The sequence below is a fragment of the Anser anser genome, assembly GCF_964211835.1.
Source record: "Anser anser genome assembly, chromosome: 4".
In the NCBI taxonomy this organism is placed as follows: Eukaryota; Metazoa; Chordata; class Aves; order Anseriformes; family Anatidae; genus Anser; species Anser anser.
In genome coordinates, this window is record NC_139724.1 from 10,681,194 (window position 1) to 10,703,542 (window position 22,349).

The 22,349-nt window shown below is 37.7% G+C and overlaps 1 protein-coding gene across 4 annotated transcripts in view; it reads right to left on the minus strand.

Moving 5' to 3' along the window:
- GRID2 (glutamate ionotropic receptor delta type subunit 2) overlaps window positions 1-22,349 on the minus strand; it is an 804,597-nt gene that overhangs the window by 746,338 nt on the left and 35,910 nt on the right. The window contains exon 1 of one of the 4 annotated variants that reach the window (XM_083834806.1): window positions 3,634-3,873. The exons of 1 other annotated variant lie outside the window; for it this stretch is intronic. The gene's annotated coding sequence lies outside the window, so the exon portion shown is untranslated. Of the gene's footprint in view, window positions 1-3,534; window positions 3,874-22,349 lie in introns of those variants that run through there. 2 more of the 4 variants (XM_083834801.1, XM_083834808.1) reach the window with 2 other exon arrangements.

Below are 22,349 nucleotides of genomic sequence, written 5' to 3' on the forward strand. Positions count from 1 at the left end.
TGGGGCAGCTTCTGACTCTTCTCACAGAACAGACCCCCAATACCAAAACCTTCCCATGTAAGCCCAATATAACTGGCCCTTCTTTTTATGTAGTCCTGTCACACTGTTAATGTTTCCCCACTATTCTTTTAGATAAAGATGACTGTTCTTTTTAAACAGTCTTGTGCTTTCATGTCCAGTTCTGAATACACACATGCTTAAAAAATATTTCTTAAATGCTTTCAAAATTGTATGAGCATAAGAACAGTGTTTCTGGCATATCTAAAGATGCATCTTCTATCACCTGGGGCAAAATGTACTTGTGGACTGAGCACGTGAAATTGAATTTCTACCTTTGTTTTGCTTTATTGTGTAAAAGATTTCGAAGGGCCTACTTGAAGATACATTCCAAAAATATGTTTTGTTTTGGTCATTCTTAGATTAACTGGGAATAGAACTGGGAAAGACGTATTAAAACTGCTCATTCTGAGCTCAAATAACACACGATCAACTCAATGAGCTCATTTGTATATCCTGCAGTATCATTGTTATTGCAGCAGTGAAATCACATCACTCAATCAGCATGTGAAATAACAGTATAAAACCTGATAAATCAGAACATTTTTAGCACAATATAAATAAGAATATAAAAGAAAACTAGGTATATATATATAAAAGAAAACTATATAGTGAGATCTCCCTGTCCTTAGGTGAAGGACATGAACCTTTTTTTTTTCCCCCCCTTTATATTTTCTCCCCCTGCTCTTTTGAGAAGGGGAAGTGACAGACTACTAAAATATAAAAGAAAATTAGGTAGACTGGTTTCTAACCACTATCTTCTGTTAACTGTGGCCAAAAGCAAATGTCCACTCTCTCTAAATGGTGTAAGAAACAAAAATAAATACTTACATAAAAATATTTATATAAAAATATCACAAAAATATAACAAGAAAACATTTTTACACAATTGTCTCTGAACTTCCAAAAATCTGTTCCAGCGAAATCTCTGCCTTTCCTTACACCCTTGTAACAACTAGTCTGTTCAAAAATAAAGTTTAAAATGAAGGAGTGTTGCAGTTTTCCCACCTTATATAAAATAGTCATATATTCCTTTTATTTTGCATTCCATAATGTAAAATAACTGTGAATTTATAATTATCTTCCATCTAGAGAGATTTAGTTGAAGTTTAATATACAAACATTTTACAGCTCTTCATCAGCTGGCCAGACACTGACAGTTTTTGTTTTGTTTGCTTTTGTTGCCTTTTTTCTCACGTAGTTCACTGATTTCTCCCATTTGCCTCCATCTACTATCAAATTTTTGTCATCTATTGGCAGAGAAAGATTAAGCACTTTTGATTGTGCGGTATGTCACATTTCAGATTGCCATGACACCAGGATAAAAATCTGAACTGTACATTCTCTTCTCACATAAGCCTGCAAGTTGACAGCTATTCTAATCAGGTATACTTTTCTTACTCTATTTTTTACTTCCACTCATCACATGACAAAGATGTCAAAGAAAACACATTTTAGAAGCTAAAGAACAGATACATGCAAATTCTACATATTTTTATTTTGTAAAATGTCAGTATTCACATTACTTTTTATTTGAAATATGAACAGCTTTTCTCCTTCCCCACACTGCATACATATACACTACTGAACTTGAAGTGCAAACAGCGACCACCACTGCAGTTCAAGTTCACTTTTCAGGGGATCATTACCCATGGTTGATGGTTGTGGAAATGATTTATCCCCTATACAGTTACATTCTTTATTGATGTAGATGCTGATATCCAATCTAAACCTCCCCTGGTGCAACCTGAAGACATTTTCTTGCATCCTATCACTTATCACCTTAAAAAAAGAGGCTGACATCCACCTTGCTACAACCTCCTTTCAGGTAACTGTAGAGAGCAATAAGGTCTCCTGTCAGCCTCCTTTTCTCAAGACTAAGTAGTCCCACTTCCCTCAACCACTCCTTAGAGCTCTTGTTTTCTAGTCCCTTCACCAGCTTCATTTCTCTTTTCTGAATGTGTTCCAGCAACTCAATATCTTTCTTGCAGTGAGGTACCAAAAACTGAACTTGAGGTGTGGTTTCACCAGTGCCGATTACAGAGGGAAAATCATTTCCTCAGTCGTGCTGGCTATGCTATTTCTGATGCAGGCCAGGATGGCATTGGTCTTTTTGGCCAGCTGGCACGCTGTCAGCTGATGTTCAGTCAACAGTCGACCAGCACCCCCAGATCCTTGCATGTAAAAGATACTCCCATGTATAAGATAGAGTCATAATGGAGAAAGCACCATTTTGAAATAGTGACAAGAAGATCACATGGTCTTAGATTCAACATCCCTTCAAGAGCAATTAAGTCCAAAAAAATCTGCTGGAGTTCATATTCAAAAATATAACTACATTAAATTAAAGAAGTTAATAAAAAGAAACTAAAAGGAATACATATGAGGAGCTTAAGTATCTGTAAGTCAAATCTTATAGATGCTACTGAAACTACTAAAAATGTCGTCTCTGAAGTATAGCACCAGTAAGATATCACCATTTAGGACAAGTAAAAGAAGCTGCAAGTAATAAGAAAGCATTCTTCCAACAGCTAAAGATGTGTCTTATTGAAGAAAGTACAAAGTATCATGAATTCTAGCAGATTGAGCAACAGATGATATAATCAACAGGCCAACAGCTGCATTTGAGCTGAATCAAAGCTGGTACTAGATTCTTCTTCCAGCAAAATCAAGAACCAACCAGAAAAAGTCAAGTCCCTCCAGGTCCTATCTCTGGGACAACTGACAAGCATAGAATAAAGGGAGCACTCAGAGAAAACATGGTCATTGTAGTAAATGAAAATGAATTCTATGAATCAGTGTGTTTTTTGTCAAAAACCTGAGATTTCCATAGCAGAAGTATTTTTTTTTAATTTTTTTTTTTTTGGGTGGGGGAAGGAAGGGGGGAAAGAAAGATCATGGAATCTGAAAGTGAAGTGGCTGTGGAGATGTACAATAGTATAAATAAGTATAATAAATAATAATAACCCAGACTAAATTGTATTCATCCAAAACCTTTATAACCCTCAAAGATGAAACAGCCAAAATACTAATATAGAATATACTACTATATCCAGCTCTGGATGTGGACTGGGAAGTGTAATATCAATTTTTGTGCCTTTTTGAAATTTTTATATTTATTAGCTAGAATTCAGAGGATTAAAGCCTGAAAATTTTCTGTCTAAACTACGTAAATTAACAGAGACAAGGGAATGAACTATTGGACATCTTGAATAAATATTATATACTTGGAAAAGGATATCATATGGCTTAGGTAAATAAGTATTAAATATATCTATAAAAGAGTGTACAAATATGTATAAAGATTTTCTTTATAAAGATACCGAAGTTATATATATATATGCTAAAGTATAGGTATAAAATGGATAAAACGTTCTTCAGTAAGTGCTAATGGAATTAATAATTAAAGTTTAAGAGTGAATAAATAGAAAGTCATTAAACAGAAGTTAAAGGCTATGTTGAGGTTCTCATACTTACCTGCCTGGAGAATAAGCCATGACAAGGCTGGGGAGGGAAGACTTCAAGAGAGCAGAGGGGCAACAAAAGGGTCAGGGACACGGACAATTCAGAACATACCCAAGCATTACAGAGCTCTCCAAGGGGCCTGTAAGTGACCTGTACAGTAGAAGAAGTCTCACTGGAGATCAGCCAGGGGATGTGCCCATGAAGTTCAGGGAATAATGAAGGGTGTAACTGTCCACAGCTGTTGCAAAGAAGCTGACAAAGGGGACTGTTGGGTGGTCTTTCTTTTAGATTAACAGCTATCAACCATTAAATGGATCAACTGGTGGTATAAATATTTCTCCCTGAGTTCAATAAAAGAGTGTGAACGTCTCCCTGAGCTAGCCAAACCAGCACGAGTGAAGTGAGTACATGGTTCATCCCAACAGAATATAAAAACTAGAAAAGTGATTTTGAAGACGGCAGCAGATTTGAGCTGGCTTCACCTGACATATTCCTTTCCTATGACTGGAGACATGCAGCATCATGCTGGTAAAGCATACCAAGACAGTTGATGGGAATCACATTTATACTGTGATCTTACTTTAATTTTCACTTGTTATATTATGCTTGTATAGCGATTTCAGTACATTGCTGTTTCACTTTTCTAAATTGAAATCTTATGTAATTTGAAATATCTTTATTAAATACATTTAATATTCAACATTACAACATCCATGTGTGGAATATTTAAAAGAACCTGGTCAGCGAGTATTGGACTCTGTCATTAATTGGCATCACTGCTGACAGTGAGTATTATTTATTGTACTGATAACATTTCAAAAATACCAAAAATTCTGATTTAAGGGTATAGTCACCAATAAGAGCCTAATAGGGGCAACTCATGCTGATTGGGAAGGGTAGTGATAAGACCAGCTGCAGATGCAACCACTACAATTAAAGAGGTCATAAATCATTCTGAATAGTAAAGAAGACTGGAAAAAAAAATGCTAGCAAATAAATAATAAAAAAAAGTGTGAATTTGAAAAATTGAAAGGTTCTAAGAAGTTGAAGAAAGGAAAGGGAAAAATAGGCTTGTTCTGGCTGTTAGGACGTTGCTTGTAAGCAGTAGTGTCTATCTGGAAGGGATTAAGCATGACTAAGAGAAGAAACTGAGAGGAAGGTTAAAAGGGGAAGCAAATCACATGGTCAGGCTACTTGGAGATACCTGTCAAACAGCCCTATGCCTGTATGCCCCTTGAAAGAGGAGGACAAATCTGGGGAAGCTGTGGCCATACTTGCATTCAACTGACTTCCATGTTCAGGAGTTCCTGGGTGCTTTCCCTACATTTGGGTAGGGAGGAGGTGGATGGACATCCTGACATCCCAATGTTAAGCAGTCTTGACTTAAGAGGTAAAAGTATCTTTATCCTGGAAAGGATAAATAATCAACTTCTAATTAAGAAACTGAGGGGGGAAGTAAAAGTCAATTTTCACAATGGTAGATGGCTAGCAGCAGAATATGGCAGGGTTCTGTATTTATGTTAGCGTACTTGACTTATTTATAAGTGACCTGAAAAAGCATTTGAGCAGGAAGATGATAAAGGTTGCTGATGATGCAAAGCTATTCAAGGTAATAAGGATGAGGGCAGACTGACAAATTGCAGAAAAATGACTTAGGAGGATGTAGTGGGTTTACGTGGCAAGGTTTTGGTATCAGGAGACTGCAGGGGTGGCCTCTGTGAGAAGAATCCAGAAGCTGCCCCATGTTAGACAAGGGCCGGTTTCAGCAGGCTCCAAAGGGACCTGCTGCTGGCCAGAGCCAAGCCAATAAGCAATGTTGTTTGTACCTCTGTGAGAGCAGATTTAAGAGAGGGGAAAAAATAATATAGAAAAACTGTGGCACAACAGAAGCTAAGAGAGTGAGGAGTGAGAAACAGACCTGCAGCCCCAAAGGTCAGTGCAGCAGGAGGGCAGGAGGTGCTCCAGGCACGCAGCACAAGTTCCCCTGCGGCCTGTGGAGAGGCCCCTGGTGGAGCAGGCTGTCCCCCTGCAGCCCATGGGTCCCACACGGAGCAGATCTCCACGCTGCAGCCCGTGGAGGAGCCCCCGGTGGAGCAGGTGGATGTGGCCTGGAGGAGGCTGCGGCCCATGGAGAGCCCCCGCAGGAGCAGGCCCCAGGCTGGAGCTGCAGCCTGTGGAGAGGAGCCCACACAGGAGCAGGGGGTCTTGGGGGGAGCTGCCGCCCGTGGGGGACCCGTGCTGGAGCAGTTTGCTCCTAGGGGATGGATGGACCCCGTGGTATGGAACCATATTGGAGCAGTTCTTGAAGAGCTGCTGCCTGTGGGAAGCCCCTGCAGGATCAGTTCAGGAAGGATGGCATCCCGTGGGACGGACCCCACGCTGGAGCAGCAAAGAGAACGACCATGAAGGAGCGCCGGAGGAATAGTGCTATAGACTGACCGCAGCCCCCATTCCCCCATTTCCCTGCGCTGCTTGGGGGGATGAGGTGGAAGACGGTGGATGGGTGGATTTTTTTTTTCCTTTATTTCTCTCTTCTCTAGCTTACTAGTAATAGGCAATAAATTTTGCTAACCTCCCTACTCTGAGTCTGTTTGGCCCGTCATGGTAATTGTTGAGCGATCTCTCTGTCCTTATCTCAACCCTTAAGCTCATTTCACCGTATTTTCTCCCCCTTTTCCTTTGAGGAGGGGGAGTGAGAGAGTGGTTGTGGGGGAGCTCAGCTGCCTACCTGAGTAAAACCACCCCACAGGATGACCACCAGGCACTCATAGAATTATAGAATGGTTTGGGTTGGAAGGGACCTTAAAGATCATCTAATTCCTAAGGGACACGTTCCACCAGACCGGGTTGCTCAAAGCCCCATCCAACCTGGCCTTGAACACTCCCATGGATGGGGCATCCACAACTTCTCTGGGTAACCAGTAAATACAGCAGAACAGTAGATGAAATTCAGTGTAGATACATTGATTATGTCACCAGATTAAAAAACAACAACAACAACAAATCCTTCCCAGTTTCATAGATAAAAAGGCAGGCTCTTGAGTGACTACTAATTTTTCCTAACTACTATTTTTTCTTGGAATGAAAAATTAAATGCTTAAAGTTCTTAGCAAAGAAATGAGACAGAAATAAATCACTATAACTGTAGAAATCCATAGCTCACCTATATCTTACTATTGTGTCCATATTTGTCTTCTCATCTCCAAAGGAACATATTAGAATTGAAGAACAGTAAGATAATAGGAATGACAGAGAGGTGCTGAGCTTCTATTTTTCCTCTCCCTACCACTGGCAGTTTGATATTTTAGGTTAATATGGTATATTATTAACTGTGTAAACTGAGTAACTGTGTAAAGAATTTTAATAGCTTTGTATTAAAAGATTTTTTAAAAATTATTTTATTAGAAAGCAATGATCTATACCTTATCTCAAGTTTCCTGTTTGCTGCAACATTAATTGGACGAATAGCCCTGTTATTCAGGCAAATACAATACCGCTTACCCTTTGGCAGATCTCAGCCCTTTAACTTGCATACGTAGGTAAATGAGAATCTTCCTTTTTACTACAGGAGGCTGCAGTTCACTTTATTTGAGAGGTATTTCAGGTGGAGGTCTGACATCATTTACGTACATGATTAGCTACCTACTCAACACTACACTGTGTCACACACTGCCTTCCACTAGATTAAAAACAGCAACAAAATAATCAAGAAACACACACCGCACACATAACCAGCCAGACACAAAGGAGACAAGGAAGAACAAAATACAGTACAGAAATCTGTTTCATCGCAGGCAACTCAGATATTCTACATAGTCAGCGATTAAAGTGAAGAGCTATCTTCTGCAGAACTTCTTTAGCAGGAATTTGTCTCACAAGGGAATGAAAGAAAAATAAAGTCTCGATGCCATGGGGTCTTATTAGTCATAATGGTGCAAAGATTATTTCACAGATTTGCAAAGTAGAATAAACAGTCACTTGAGGAAAAGACTGTTTGCTATGACTGACATAATTGTGTAATCAGGATTCCAACGGAATGAAGTAAAAACACATCTAAACTGTAGGAGTCTACTACTGAGTTGAGATTTTTCCCACTTGTGTAGTAAAATAATTATGTAAGTGAAGATCTTTCCTTAAGGATGAGATTGAGGTTCTCTACAAATGAGCTTGCAAGTGAGTAATGGCCAAAGCAAAGTGACTTCAGAAGGTCAGGAAGAATCCTGTCTCCCATGTAAATGCTAAAAGCTTGAAATGAAGAGAGCCAAAACTAACATGGACTCTTTGTTATATACACGTCTATGTAGAGAAGATTGACTAAGTGCTCCTCTAACCTGCAAAGGGGAGGGGACAGCAGCTCCACTATAGCCCAGGGAAATTTTATTACTGTTGCTTTCTGTGGCCAGATTGTTGGCAGATGTTATTAATTTAAGTATTTTCCAAGAAAAATTGTTCCCAATGATTTCTCTCACTTGGTATCGTATGAGGTGATGATTTGTAGTGTTATTTGAATAAACAATAGCTCGGTATTTATTTTAATAAGTTGCAGAGCACCCAGAAAACTTGGAACATCTAACTGAAGGATTATTCATGTTTTCAAGAAAATTCAGTATATAAAAAGCCTGTGTTGTTAACTGCTGCAAACTCACACAGAAAATAATTCTACCTTCCAAATCAAAATCTGCATTTCCATCTGGACTCGCTTCAAGTTTCTGAATATGCCTGCTACAAAAATTTCCGTATATATGTCTTCTATAGGACTTGCTTCTCTTACAGGATTTTCTCCAGATCACATAACTTAGAACAGCAAGTGTCAGACCCACTCAGATCAATTCTGTTTTAAGACTACAACACACTGAGTACAGTGAGATTTGTGAATACTCATCAATTTGCAGAATCAGGTCTTTAAATATGAGGATGGTCATGTCTATTCCTTAAACTATAGTGTTATAATAACATTATGCATTAATATTATATTTTTATTTTAAATACTAGTAAAGTACTTTATATAGGTTATAGGTGACAAATGATATTCTGTTTTAAATTTTCTTATTTACTGCATTTCTCAGTGCTTCCTTTCTTGAGAAATTCCTTAATTCTGCACACTTTTGAGAGGAAAAACCTTATTTTTACTTGTGTGCTGTCAGTGATAATAACATTTAAGTTACATGACCAAGCATCCTCCATAGTATTTTGAACACCAGTTTCATTCTTTTCTGCTTTGGTCTCTTCCTCATAATTCTCCAGTATATGGATAAACAAATATAGTAAGTTATTTTCCAGCTGGTGTATATTTTCCAATTTAGTCAACAATCATTGCTGTATCTTTTCTCTTCAGCATTTCAAATATATGTATTCCTGAATACCTTTTAAAATGTAAAGACAACTTAGCTGCAAAATCAGGTGTTCTGTCTCCCTCATTTTATATTATTAGAATTATAGAATATACTGAGTTGGAAGATCCCTTCCAACTAGGTCCACTAGGGTCATTAGGTCCAACTCCTGTCTCTACACAGGACCACCCCAAAATCAGACCATATGTCCGAAAGCATTGTCCAAACGCTTCTAGAACTCTGGCAGGCTTTCTACCATGACCACTTCCCTGGGGAGCCTGTTCCAGTGCCCAACCATGCTTTCAGTGAAGAACCTTTTCCTAATATCTAACCTGAACCTCCTCTGACACAGCTTTATGCCATTTCCTTTGGTCCTATCACTGCTCACCAGTAATCAGTGCCTGCCCCTCTGCTCCCCCTTGTGAGGAAACTGTAGACCTCAGTGAGGTCTCCCCTCAGACTCCTCAAGGCTGAACTATCCAAGTGACTTCAGCCACTCCTGTCTTGCCCTCTACACTCTTCACTATCTTTGTAGCCCTCCTGTGAATGCTAATAGATTTATGTCCTTCTTAGGTTATGGCACCCAAAACTGCACACAGTACTCGAGGTGAAGCAGCACCAGTGCAGAGCAGAGCGCGTCAGTCACTTTCCTCAAAAGGCTAGCAATACTGTGCTTGATGCACCCCAGGATATGGTTGGCCCTTTTGGCTGGCATGGTACACTGTTGACTCATGTTCCACTTGCTGTTGACCAAAACACGCTTATCCCTTTCTATGGGGCTGCTCTCCAGCCTCTTGTCCCCCAGACTGTACATACATCCAGGGTTGCTCTGTCCCAGGTGCAGAATCCAGCACTTGCTCTTATTAAACTCCACGTGGTTGGTGATTACCCAGCCCTCTAACTTGTCCAGATCTCTTTGCAAGGCCTTTCTACCCTCAAGGGAGTCAAGAGCTCCTCCCAGTTTAGTGTTATCTGCAAACTTACTTAGTATACCTTTAAGTCTGGCATCCAACTCATTTATGAAAACATTAAAAAGAAATGTCCCTAAAATTGTTATAGTGAGCTTTTAAGTCATTGAGGGAGATTTTCTTTTGGGGCTTTTTATAGTACAGACAATCTGAAGATACTCTGTAGCCATAAACTGTAATTAATCACATGAGAAGAATGAAAAGTATCAGAAATAGCCATATTGTACTATAAATAATTATTTAAAAAACATACATATCAAAACAAACATATCTTGATACACACATGCACTAGATTAAGTAAATGCAATATGTGAACTGTTAACTTGGTCATTTCCTGCCATCTAGATGCTTTCTTTAACCATATCATTTTAGCTTAAGAAGACAGCATAAAATTAGCATTATTTGTGTTTTGGAAAAAAGATTTTTTTGGCACATTCCAATTAAATGTATAGTCACTGGAGCATTCACTTGACAGATTATAAACTACTACTCATTATAAGTTTAGTTGTTTCAGAGCTATAATTGCTGAAAAAGTTTTAAAGTATTTTCTTTTGTTCTGAAGTGAAGTAATATTTCATTAGTTTCCTTGTATTCTAAGGCAACTTAGCTTGAAAGAGCTGATCAAAAGTTATCTGCCCAAAGTGAAACAATTCAGAAAGTTTTCAGTTCTGATTAGAGGGAATTAAAATGAAACCTTAATTATACTGATTGTCACAGCTCTTACCAGCTCACTCTTCAGTTAAGATAACTGGAAAGCTGGAAAGCTTTTTGATTGCTCATGTACCTACTGTATTCTCTAACATATACAAACAGCTAACCTACTGCTGCACAGTCCTCTACAGAACTTCAACAGTCATGTTTTCTGAAGTCAGAGATTTATAAATATGTATATGTGTATATATATGTGTGTATATATATATGCTTGTGTGTATGTATCATATTTTTTAAGCTTTGGGAGGAAGAGGTGGGAGAAGAAAGGAAGAAAACACGTCCAAAGTAGTTGGAAGAGGCAAGAAAATCTCCCAAACTCTGAAGTGGGGCCTTCCACCCTTCCACCTTGTTTTTTTTTTTTTATTATTATTATAATGACATTGGACTCTCATCTCATTAAGACTATTGTTCAGCTATCAATCAGAAAGAAGTGAATTGTTATTCTCCAACTGCATGCATGAAGATAGGTCTGCAAGCTAGAGTCTGCAACTTTGAAATGGAAATGGAACTTTGAAATGTGTTTCTAAAACAAAGCTTGCAACGAATTATCCCTTTTTAACTTGACTAATTAGCTTTACTTCCCCTGAGTCCCTCTTTAGCAGTTTCTTTTAACTTCAATGTCACCCTTATAGGATGACACAATCGATCCACATACAATCCCATTATCACAAGTAGGCTTATGTTTCAGTGATTATAAAAAAATAAAAAATAAATAAAAAAAGAGAGAAAATAAACGACAAACAGGGGTATTAATTTGACAGGCATAATAAAAGAGAAGAATCTTAAGAATAAATATTGTACCTGCCAGCAGATATCACTCCTAGAGTTATTAACATTAAGACTTGGGCTATAAAATACTATCTCTAACTTTAAGGTCCATGGGAAGAACACGTTTGTATGAACATATGTATTTATTATACATTGCATTGAAAGTGACAAAAATATTCTTCTACACTTCAGTTAGAATAGCACTGCATATTGTTCTAGTCTATTTTCTATTACCTTTCCAGAAGGTCAGTATTTTCTTTCATATATATTCAGTGTTTTCTTACCTATGCAGATTCTTTTCTACAAAGAATGCATCTAATTTATATTTAGGGTTTCCCATCTCAAAAATACATTTTCATGAGGCAAGTGTCTCAATGGTACAGAAACCATATGTTTTTGTAACTACTGCAGTTAGTTGTTGCTATGAATTTTTCTTCTGTTTTGTCAATTTAACATATTTCTGCACCTGAAAGGGCTTCGAAGAAACTGTGACATACAGCAATTCATTATTTCCAAATACATAAAGGAAGAAAACACCCTAGAAAAATATTAATTTCATCCAATAAATCAGTAAGAACTGTTAAATTATTCACTTATGCTAGCCACTATTTGGAAACTATTAATAACTAACTGAATTTTTCAATTTAATCATATACTATTATTTCTATATTTTGAGAGGATGACCTAGCCTCACACAAGAAGCTTAGCCAACTATTTTAATGCAAACTGCCCTGTGAACAAGATAAAATCAGAATGTCTCAGTGTCTCTAACTCCATATGTGCCCAACAAGGAGTGAGAGGGAATAGTTTCTCCTCATCCACTCAAAGACTTCCCTCCCCTCTTTCATATTTTAGAAACAATCACCCTGGCAAAATATTATCATCATTAAAATTAGTAAAAAGCAAATGGAAATAATGCATGGACATGAGCTAAAATATATGGTAGATATTCTAACATCCAAAAATGCTTATATTTTCTCCTTTGACATTTCTCATATTCCAGCTAAAATTCAGTGCTGTGCTGCTCTTCAGCTGAAGGATCCTAATTTTTAATCAGCCACTGAGACTATTTCACCTGTACTGGAGTTTGTATTGGTCACTAGTGGCTGTTAAAGATTCTGAATAAAGACTGCTGTTGTGTGAATTCAGATTCAAACTGGTTTAAGCTGTAAACCTGACACAATATTTTTTACGTTGGAAAGAAATTCATGGTTGGTGATGAATATCAAGGAACTGAAGACAGATTGAGTTTTCAAAATGAAACTGGATGCCTTTCTGGAAATTTTGAATGACTAAAATATAAATAAAACAAATACCATTACACAATTGTAACAAGCTAAAATGAAAATGCAGCTTGTAATATAGGAGCTAAATCTTAATTGTAGCTTGTGACTCTAAATGTACCACACTGCTATTCTGTTGGTGCTGTCTTCAAGTATAGAGTTTTTCCCCTGCCTGCTCAGATTCAGAGTCATTCATTCAACCTGTTCCCTCTGAGCACTGCCTCCTCCACTGTGCTCATTCAGGAGTTTGCACAGCTCAAGTCTGTGAGATGAAGTTCTGTCTTGAAAGTGGGCTGCTGCTCCTCAAATGAGGAAAGCTCAGAAGTTTCATTGAAATAAAAATAATCTTCAGGAAATCAGGTAATGGGGGAAATAAGGGAGGACTAGGCAAAAGGAAGATGTGCTAATAACAGATTGAAATGTAGAAACAGGGCACAGAGCTCTACATTTTAGCAAGAATAGTCAGGCATATAGTAAGGTAGACAGTAGTATAGTAATATAGTATACTATATTACTATATATACTTACTATAGTAGTATAGTAAGGTAGACAGTATGTGAACATGTGGGAGTAAATATGCAAAAACCAATAAAGAGTGTGGGTTTGTTGAAAATTTCTAATAGGTCATGCCAAAAGAATCTAATAGCTGGCTTGCATATAGGCTTGTTTTTAATTTTATTGTAAAAGAGGAGTGATAGATACTGTAACTGAGCAGGGTTTGCCTTGGAACATGAGAATGTTGCAGAGTAACAATATATTATCCTATAATAGTAACACTACATTTGGGTTTGCACAAGAATTCAAATGCAATCCATCATAACATGCTCAAACCATTGCATAGTACTACATGTGTTTCAGCGAGCAATATACCATTAAAGGGAAACAGCAAAGCAACAAATAAGTGTTGTTTTGGCAGATGCAAACATGCAAAATGCCCTAGTGAAATCCACATTTACTGCATCTATTATCTTCTCTTCTCTCCACAATCAATTAACTACAAAATGTGAAAAAAAAAAAAAAAAAAGATTGATTGGCATGGCTCAGTAGAAATGTCATAAACCTGTGTTATTTATCACTTGCACAATTTTTCATTCCAAACTTTTACATGCTGCCACATACAGAAATTGTTTTAGTTACCAGGGAAGTATAATTGCCTGTCCAGCACACAGCTCATGTGCATCACAACAGAGTGATAAAGAATAGCACATCCAATGGAAACTGAAAAAGAAGTTTTAAGCTCTAAGAATCTAAAGAAGGTATGCAAAATCTCCCATAACTACACTGTTTTGATGGCAAATTCTTGATTCTTTTAGTTTTTTTGAAGTGAATACCTCAAGATTATCACTCAATAGAAAGCCAGTATCACAAAGCTTCATGTTATTTGAGGAATTTTATCTCACAGCACTTAGTCACTAAAATAAACCTTTATCAGCAGAATTCTGTTTTATTTATTCTCTATAAAAGCATTAACCTGGGCTACTCTGCTTTGTTTGGTTTTGTCAAAGAAGGTGCAGGAATTTAGATTTGCACAGGAGAGTACACACTACATTACCTACCAAAAATACTAATATGATTCACAGAACTACAACCAAATAGACTGAGACAAATAAAAAGACTCAGTGAAGTAAATATAACTGGAATGTTACTGCAGTAATGTGTTAATGTAGTGTTACAGCAACAAAAATACATAGTTTTAGAGTTAAAGGGCAATTACGTACTCCCAAAGAAACTATCTATTGGAGCTCTTGCTTCAAGTATTTATTGTTTATATTGCACGGTCTCTTACACCATTTGGTATTGCTGCTGTTCTCTGGAGAAGGCTGTAAATCATATAAAAAAGTTTTTTTTTTTTTTTTTCAAGATTGCCACCAGGTGAAATACATCATAAATGAATTTACATCTTCATCAGATAGATGAATTTTAAAACAAAAATGCAAAAAATAATCAAGCACCATAAATACTATGCAGCTCTGATGTTTAATCTAACTTCGAGAGAGAGAAAAAAATGAAAGCACATAAGGAAAATCTAGATTACCACTGATTTATGTTAGTGATATTTTGTTGTTTTTTGTTTGTTTGTTTGTTTGTTTTTCAAAGGCATTCATGTTTTATTGTCTTTAATGGCAGTAGCCAGAATAAGCTCCAGTTATGCTTTTTCCCTTCACATTTTCTCCCTGCATAGTAACATGACTTCTTTGTTAGTCCTCCTGAGTGGCCTGTTCCTTCTTTCAAAGGTAACAAACTCTCAGAGACAACGCCCTGTTCAGCCAGGCCGGCCTTCTTCCCTGACAGCTCATCTTTCATCACGTGGGGACAGCCACTCAGATTTTTGCTTTTAAGATTTCCTTCTTGGAGCGTGTCCAGCCTTCCTGGATTTCTTTGCCCTTCATGACAGCCTCCCAAGGAACTCTGTCAACCAGTCTCCTTAACAGGCCAAAGTCTGCCCTGCAGAAGTCCAAGATGGCAGTTCTGCTAAAACACCTCCTTACTTTGCCAAGAATTGAAAACTATTATTTCATGATCACTACACCCAAGATGACCTCCAACCCTCCCATCACCCACAAGTTGTTCTCTGTGAGAAAAAGGTCCAGTGGGGTGCCTTTCATAGTTGGCTCACACTCGCCAACTGTGTCAGGAACTTACCTTCCATGCACTCCAGAAACCTCCTAGACTGTTTCCTCTCTGCTGTATTGTATTTGCAGCAGACATCTGGTAAGTTGAAGTCCCCCATAAGAACAAGGGCTAGTGACTGTGAGACTTCTCCCAGCTGCTTATAGAATATTTCCTCTGCCTCTTCATCCTGGTTGGGTGGTCTATAACAGACTTCCACCATGACACCTCCCTTGGTGGCCTTCCCCGATTCTTACCCATAAACACTCAACCCTATCATTACCATCATTAAGCTCAAGACTTCAAAACACACCCTAACATATAGGTCTACCCCACCACCTCTCCTTCCTAGCCTCTCCATTCTGGAGAATTTATAGCCATCCACCGCAGCACTCCAACTGTGCAAGTCATTCCCCAGAGCTCAGTACTGGGACCAGTTCTCTTCAATATCTTTATCAATGATCTAGGGATCATCAACAAGGAGATAGGACTCACACTCAGTAAGTTTACAGACGAGGGTAAGAAGGATCTACAGAGGGATCTGGATTTTGGGGGTAGGAAGGATCTACAGAGGGATCTGGATAGGTTGATGTATTGATGGGCTAAGACCAACTGTATGAAATTCAACAAGGCTAAGTACCAGGTTATGCACTTGGGGTACAACAACCCCGTGCAACGCTACAAGCTGGAGGAAGAGTGGCTGGAAAGCTGCCAGTTGAAGGGGACCTGGAGGTATTGGTCAATAGCTGGTTGAATATCAGCGATCAGCGTGCTCTGGTAGCCAAAAAGGCCAACAGCATCCTGTCTTGTAACAGAAATATCATGGCTAGCAGGACTAAAGAAGTGATTGTCCCCCTTTGCTCAGCTCTGGTGAGTCCGCATCTTAAATACTGCGTTTGGTTTTGGGCCCCTAACTACAAGAAGGACACCAAGGTGCTGGAGCGTGTCCGAAGAAGGGCAATGAAGCTGGTGAAGGTTCTAGAGAACAAGTCTTATGAGGAGTGGCTGATGGAACTAGGGTTACTTAGTCTAGATAAAAGAAGGCTCAGGGGAGACCATATCGCTCTCTACAATTACCTTAAAGGAGGTTGTAGTGAGATGGAGGTCAGTCTCTTCTCCCAAGCAACAAGCGATAGGACAAGAGAGAATGGCTTCAAGTTGCACCAGAGGAGGTTTAGATTAAATATTAGGAAAAATTTCTTCACTGAAAGGGTTATGAAGCATTGGAACAGGCTGCCCAGAGAAGTGATTGAGTCACCATCCCTGGAGGTATTTAAAAGACATGGTTTAGTGCTAGACTTGGCAGTGCTAGGTTAACAGTTGGAACTGATGATCTTAGAAGTCTTTTCACGACTAAATGATTCTATGATTCTACGGTATATTTATGAACATATAGGTAATCCTTTCTTTTCTTAGTTGCTTCAAAGGGAACACTCTAAGTAGCATGCAAAAGAGGGAGTCAAATGAGTTTAATGAATCCTATTTCAAATGTATAGTGAAGGTCCTATTAATTGAAAAAGTACTTTAATCTTCAAGTATAGGACCCCCAACCCTGTGGCAGATTTCTTAGGTAATGCTGAGGTCTCCTACACACAATTTTCTTCAGAAGCGAGGTGTTTGATAATGTCAGAGAAAGCATATACTGTAGTAAAATATATGTTGTGATTCAGTTGGAGCATTTCTTCCTGCTTTGACATCCATCAGTTCCTGATTTAAAAACAGTTTGTAGTTGCATCAGACTTAACGGGTAGCAGCAATTTGTTCTCTTCCAGAAAGTGAATTTGACAAAGATTAGATGTCAAAGCTGATGGAGCAAACTAAAACCCTAAGAACAAATATGGGACCCAATTCTGGAAAACACAATCATTTTTATAAGAATATTTCAAGTTAATTGCCTATTTAAAAAAAAAAAAAGGAAAAAAAAAAGAAAAACTCATCTGCAATATTGTTAGCAATGTTGCACAAATAAGTAAACACATCTCTTATCTAATGTTAACAGAACACATAAGAAGGTGTGCTGCTAAGCTTTCAGTGCTTTTGCTTTATGTGTAATATAATAAAAAAATACTAGTGCAGAATAAAATGCATTCAGATGCTCTCTGCCTAAAATATTACCAATAAACTGGAAAACACAAAGTTCAGTCACTCATATGATACAAAAACTTCAGTCCATGGGAAAACATTTTGAATTTATCCTTGAAAAGACAGAGTAAAGAGGTTTTTTTCTTATGTCTTGTAGATTAATTCAAGGCAGTGAGGAGAGAACGAACTGTGATGATCATCTCCACAAAAGTAAATGGCCTTCAGTTGAAGAGGATACTAGTCTCATTTCTTTGCTAACTACTATTGACACAATGGCTTTGCATGGAAAACAGGCTCCTGAAGAGGAAATGTCAATACCATTTAAGGCTCTGTAAATTCCTAGGTAATTCTGCTTGTAGTTCAGTGCCTATTCAGTGCTGATTTGGGATTACCACTGTAACCACTGTTGTTTACATATGGTCTTAAAAATCACTCTCCAGGTGGAAGTTGGATGGAATTTAGAAAATAAAAAAATTAAATAATAAAAAAAGCAACACCAAAACAACCCAACAACAAAAATCCTCCCCCCACCCCCCACCCCAATCCACACACACACCTGCAGACACCACACTTAAACCTACCCTTCCACATGTGAATAGGAATAGCTGTAGATAGAAAAGTACGAACTACAGCGGAAGACACTTCTAAACATTAACAATTATTGAAGTAATAATTAGGCTTATAGCTATCCTTCTGTGACCTACAATTCCTTGTTAACCCTTCCAGTCATTCTACAGACAATGAAGTGATCTCTATCCTTGGTGACAGAGAAGAACCCTGGCTAAACAAATATTAGAAATTTCTTATGAAAGAAAGCAATTTTCACAGTCTTTCCCAATTTTTCTGGAATCTGAGAGACAGAAAAATTTCTAACAGTATTATCTCCTCCTTTCTTTCACTGGTAAATTGACTTTCTTTATGATCAACATATATGAGTTTATTCATCTAATGTATTAATTGGCACAAACATCTATTCCCTTTTAATTCTAACTAGACTATCACCTAACAGTTTCTGAAACACACAGTTGTCTTAAAACTAAGTATTCCATTGGAAACAGAAGTGCTCTGAATACATCTAATTGCATCTTTCTCTATAAAGTAAAATGTAATGAAAAAAAAAAAGGAGGACAACTAGAGGTAATGAGTAACTTTTTTTTTTTTTTTTTTGGGTGACTAGAGCTGCAGAGCTGCATGGGAAAGTTCTTTGACAACATGGCATTCCAAAAGTTTTTAGTGACAGAGAGTACAAATAATGGGGACGTTGCTTTTCTCAAAGGACGAGAAAAAAATGAAGAATTAATAAAAACATTACCAGTTACAAATGTGCAACACATAATACAGCTTTCAATCTGTCAAGACTCAGATGTGTCACACATAAATTCAAGGGCAGATGTACCAAAACGAAGACAGCTCTTAAAAATCTTACGTCTGTCTTCGTCCCTTTACAACTCTACTTGAGATTATTTACTACATGAAACCAGAGAGCTGATACAACTGTTCTGTGATCTTCTCACAAAAATATTCACCTATTAATTAGATAGATATATTTGAAAGACAAATTATGTGAGTCATCTAGCTTCATCAAATTTGGCTTCTGCAAACATTTCTAAAAACACAACTCCTTCACCTTTGAGCTTTCACCTGAGCATTCAAAAACTTTCATAATTCAAGCAACTGGGGGGCAAATTACCCCACAATATGTCTTATTTAATCTGACCTTTTACATGATTGAGCTTTTTCTAGTTGCATTTGGTCTTTTTCTAAATCTTTATTTGAGTGACCTTTATTTTTTCTGTACTAGCTTTTCTTTTCTGGCACCTGTTAAACATTTTATGAAAATACATAAAATGCTGTAGTGATAAGTGCAGGAAGACAGGTGATGGAAATTCAAATTAACAGCATGAATTTAACCCTTGACATTTGACTAAAGATTCAGCTACCTTTTTGAACTTGGTGAAGAACAGTATTTAGACATGATTTGTAAACCCAAAGAAAAACTTTAACAGATAATCATTGATTCATGTAATAATGGATTTAGGATATGCTGGAAAAAGTGGTGAAAAAAAAAGCAGAGTATGATACACTGCATCAAAAAATATTCCTCTGAGTAGAGAGGTTAGAAACAGGTCTAGTGGAATGTCAAAATGAGTACAGTTTGTTTTAATTCAGATTTTTTTCTTATATTATACATTTAGAGAGATTAATTTCTGTCTTTTCACTTGATATGGTCAGGACATGAATATTACATCTAAATGTGTATGAACCTGGCTTTACTAAATAGGATGTAAGCTGAAGAGACTGTATTTACCATACTACACAACACTAGCAACAATTTCTTACTCAAAAACATTTTTACCTTGTAAACAAGAAAGGAAGATCACTGAAAGTATGAAAATCTGGAAGTGAATTTTACTGCCCTGTAATCCTTCGAGTCTCTCTCAGCCTCACAGGTTAAGTATGTGTACGCACTGCAGAAGTGAATGGTAACAGGCTTCCCCCCTGCTAAATGCTACCTCAAGCAATGAACAGTTTGTTTTGATTTAAATTCTAGGGCAAAATAAGTGTGTTTTTCTTTAATTATATTTTGCAAGAAAGACCAAGTTGTCAGCATATTCACCAAAAACAGAATGAGCAAATAAAGTCTTCTACCTGGCATTTATAGATAAGGCAGACCACGTGGTTTCCCACTGAAAGAAATATCTGATTCAATATAGACAAAGGTTGCATTTGGCTCTTGAGAAATGATATAATCAGACTTCATCACAGTCCTCACAAACAAATTTAAGAGTTTGCATTATGGATCTCCAGAAGATGCAGCTTCTCTCCAGTATCCCTAAAGCCTGTCTTGATGGTAGCACCCTCAAGAACTTTGATTTGCAAGTCAAAACACCACAAATGTCAGGCCTGTACCATTAAAATGCCTATTTAAATTTGAATGGAGTACAGTAGGCCAGGTGAAGTGCTTTACAGAAACCTTCCCCAAACTGTAAACGTTGCAAGAGATTCCTGTCACCACTTAGGAAACTGAAGATTTGTCTCTCCTCCAGTTTCATGAACTTGTTGTATTCTCTGGGGATATCTCAAAGTAAATGGAAACTGAGGAGGGACAAATTAAGAAGGAGGGTGAGGGTCAACTACTAAGCAGAGTTGTCTCTCCACTTTGAATGAACAGTTTCAATAGAAGTGTCAGTATCACTGGAAAGGCATGTGTGTCTTCCAACATGTGCCTTATACTTTGGATAATAAATGCAGGATTAGGCTCTCCAGCTACTTAGCTCTATATATCTGTGAGGCAGAAATTTCTATCTACAGTACTCATTCTACACCACAAAAAATAGCAAAATATGTAAATAGCTTGCTAAAGGGTATCTGAGAAGTACATAATAGCATAGAATAACATTTCTGACAGGAATATGGTTACAAGGACAGACAAAAATATCAAGTTATACCTGGACATAACGCTTTGGTATAAAATATTTATATACCACTTACTTCCATCCTCCCCCCCCCCCTTTTTTTTTTAAATAAGTTCTTCTACATACAAATTCTGTTTCATGAAAACCCTTGAGAAAATAGATACTTATTCTACAGGTACATTTATGCCAATGTGAAAAACTCCATTTAAACTTTCTCAGAAAATGCGTAAGAACCCAAGATGAATAAGAAACGCCTACTAAAAAAAACATTAAAAGTGTGGAAGCAACAACAGATCTGTTTGTTTTGTTGGCTGAATGAATACCAACAACATCTAAGGAAATTAAGAATCCCACTTAAAAAAAAAAAAAGTTAACCTCAAGGAAAACAATTACCTGCATTATAGTAATTGGTAATTTTGTCAGTTAGTATCTTGCATTTGGTGAATACAATAAGTGGTAATTTTGGTAACCTGCAATTCATTACCATAAGCACAGAAGAAGAAAACTCAATTCCCAGACTAGTATAATAGAAATTACAGCAGAGATTTATAACAATCCCAGATTTATAGCAGCCCCAGATGGTTAGCCAAGGTTTGAGAGAGAGAATAATCTAAGTACTGTATAACCTGTCTTTGTAGAGATAGATGTGGGCCCAATCTAGTATAATGAATGCAGACATACAGTAGTTGACATAATGTGTGAGCATTTCACAAGTAGCTGGATATTAGTAAGCAGTGCTGACTGGTTAATCCTCTAGATAATTTTGGCTCTTTAGTATAAGGAAGAAAAAAATAGTGGCACTCATGCAATGAAATTCAGAAGCTAATTGTCTAGATATTATGGTCTTCATGTCATGTATAGGAAAACTGGCAGTGAGAAAGCAAAAAAACTTGGTCAAGGTTACATGGCCGGCTGGGAGCAGAAGTAAGCCCATTTCTAGCCCATGGGATCAAACTGTTGTAAACTTTACTTTGCACCAAGTAGTAAGCAATGCCTACTTCAAGTACCAAGTCTGAAACAGGGAGGTGGACAGGACAGAAATCATCTGCTGCATCCAATGATCCTGATGTGCAACAAGGAGGGAGACAAGCACTGTCATGGTTTCCAGCCTGGCCTCTCTTTGCCTTCTCTGCAGCTCTGCTGCTTTGTGGGCCTCATCTTACACGAGGTTATCAGGAACAGAGTATCTCAAGTGTTTTTGTGACAGTTACAGCAAGCAATAGACCCCTAGGAAGAAACTAACACAGGGAAAGGCTGGGACATCTAGGAGTAATAGTGGGAGTATAAGAGACCAGAAGCGCGCTGTGCAAGTCAAGCTGCTAACTGCACATTAGGCATACAAGGGAACCATCTGCCTGAGTAGGAAGCTGAATCAATATTAGAAAGGATCAGGTAGGAAATATATAACTGCACTTTGAATTGCTAATTTAAGGGAGATGATTCTTATCCTTAGGGCCACGTTTCACATCTTTTCTTCCTTCTGAGCAGTAGCACATTGCTTAACACAAAATGACTACTTGCAGAATATAGATCTTTGCAAAATGAGCAAGGGTTTTACAAACTGACACCATGTAACTCCAGAACGAGGGACTAGCTTCTGTTGTATGCAAAACAAGCTTTGATTGTGCTGATAGGCACTACTGAAAATACAAATATTAA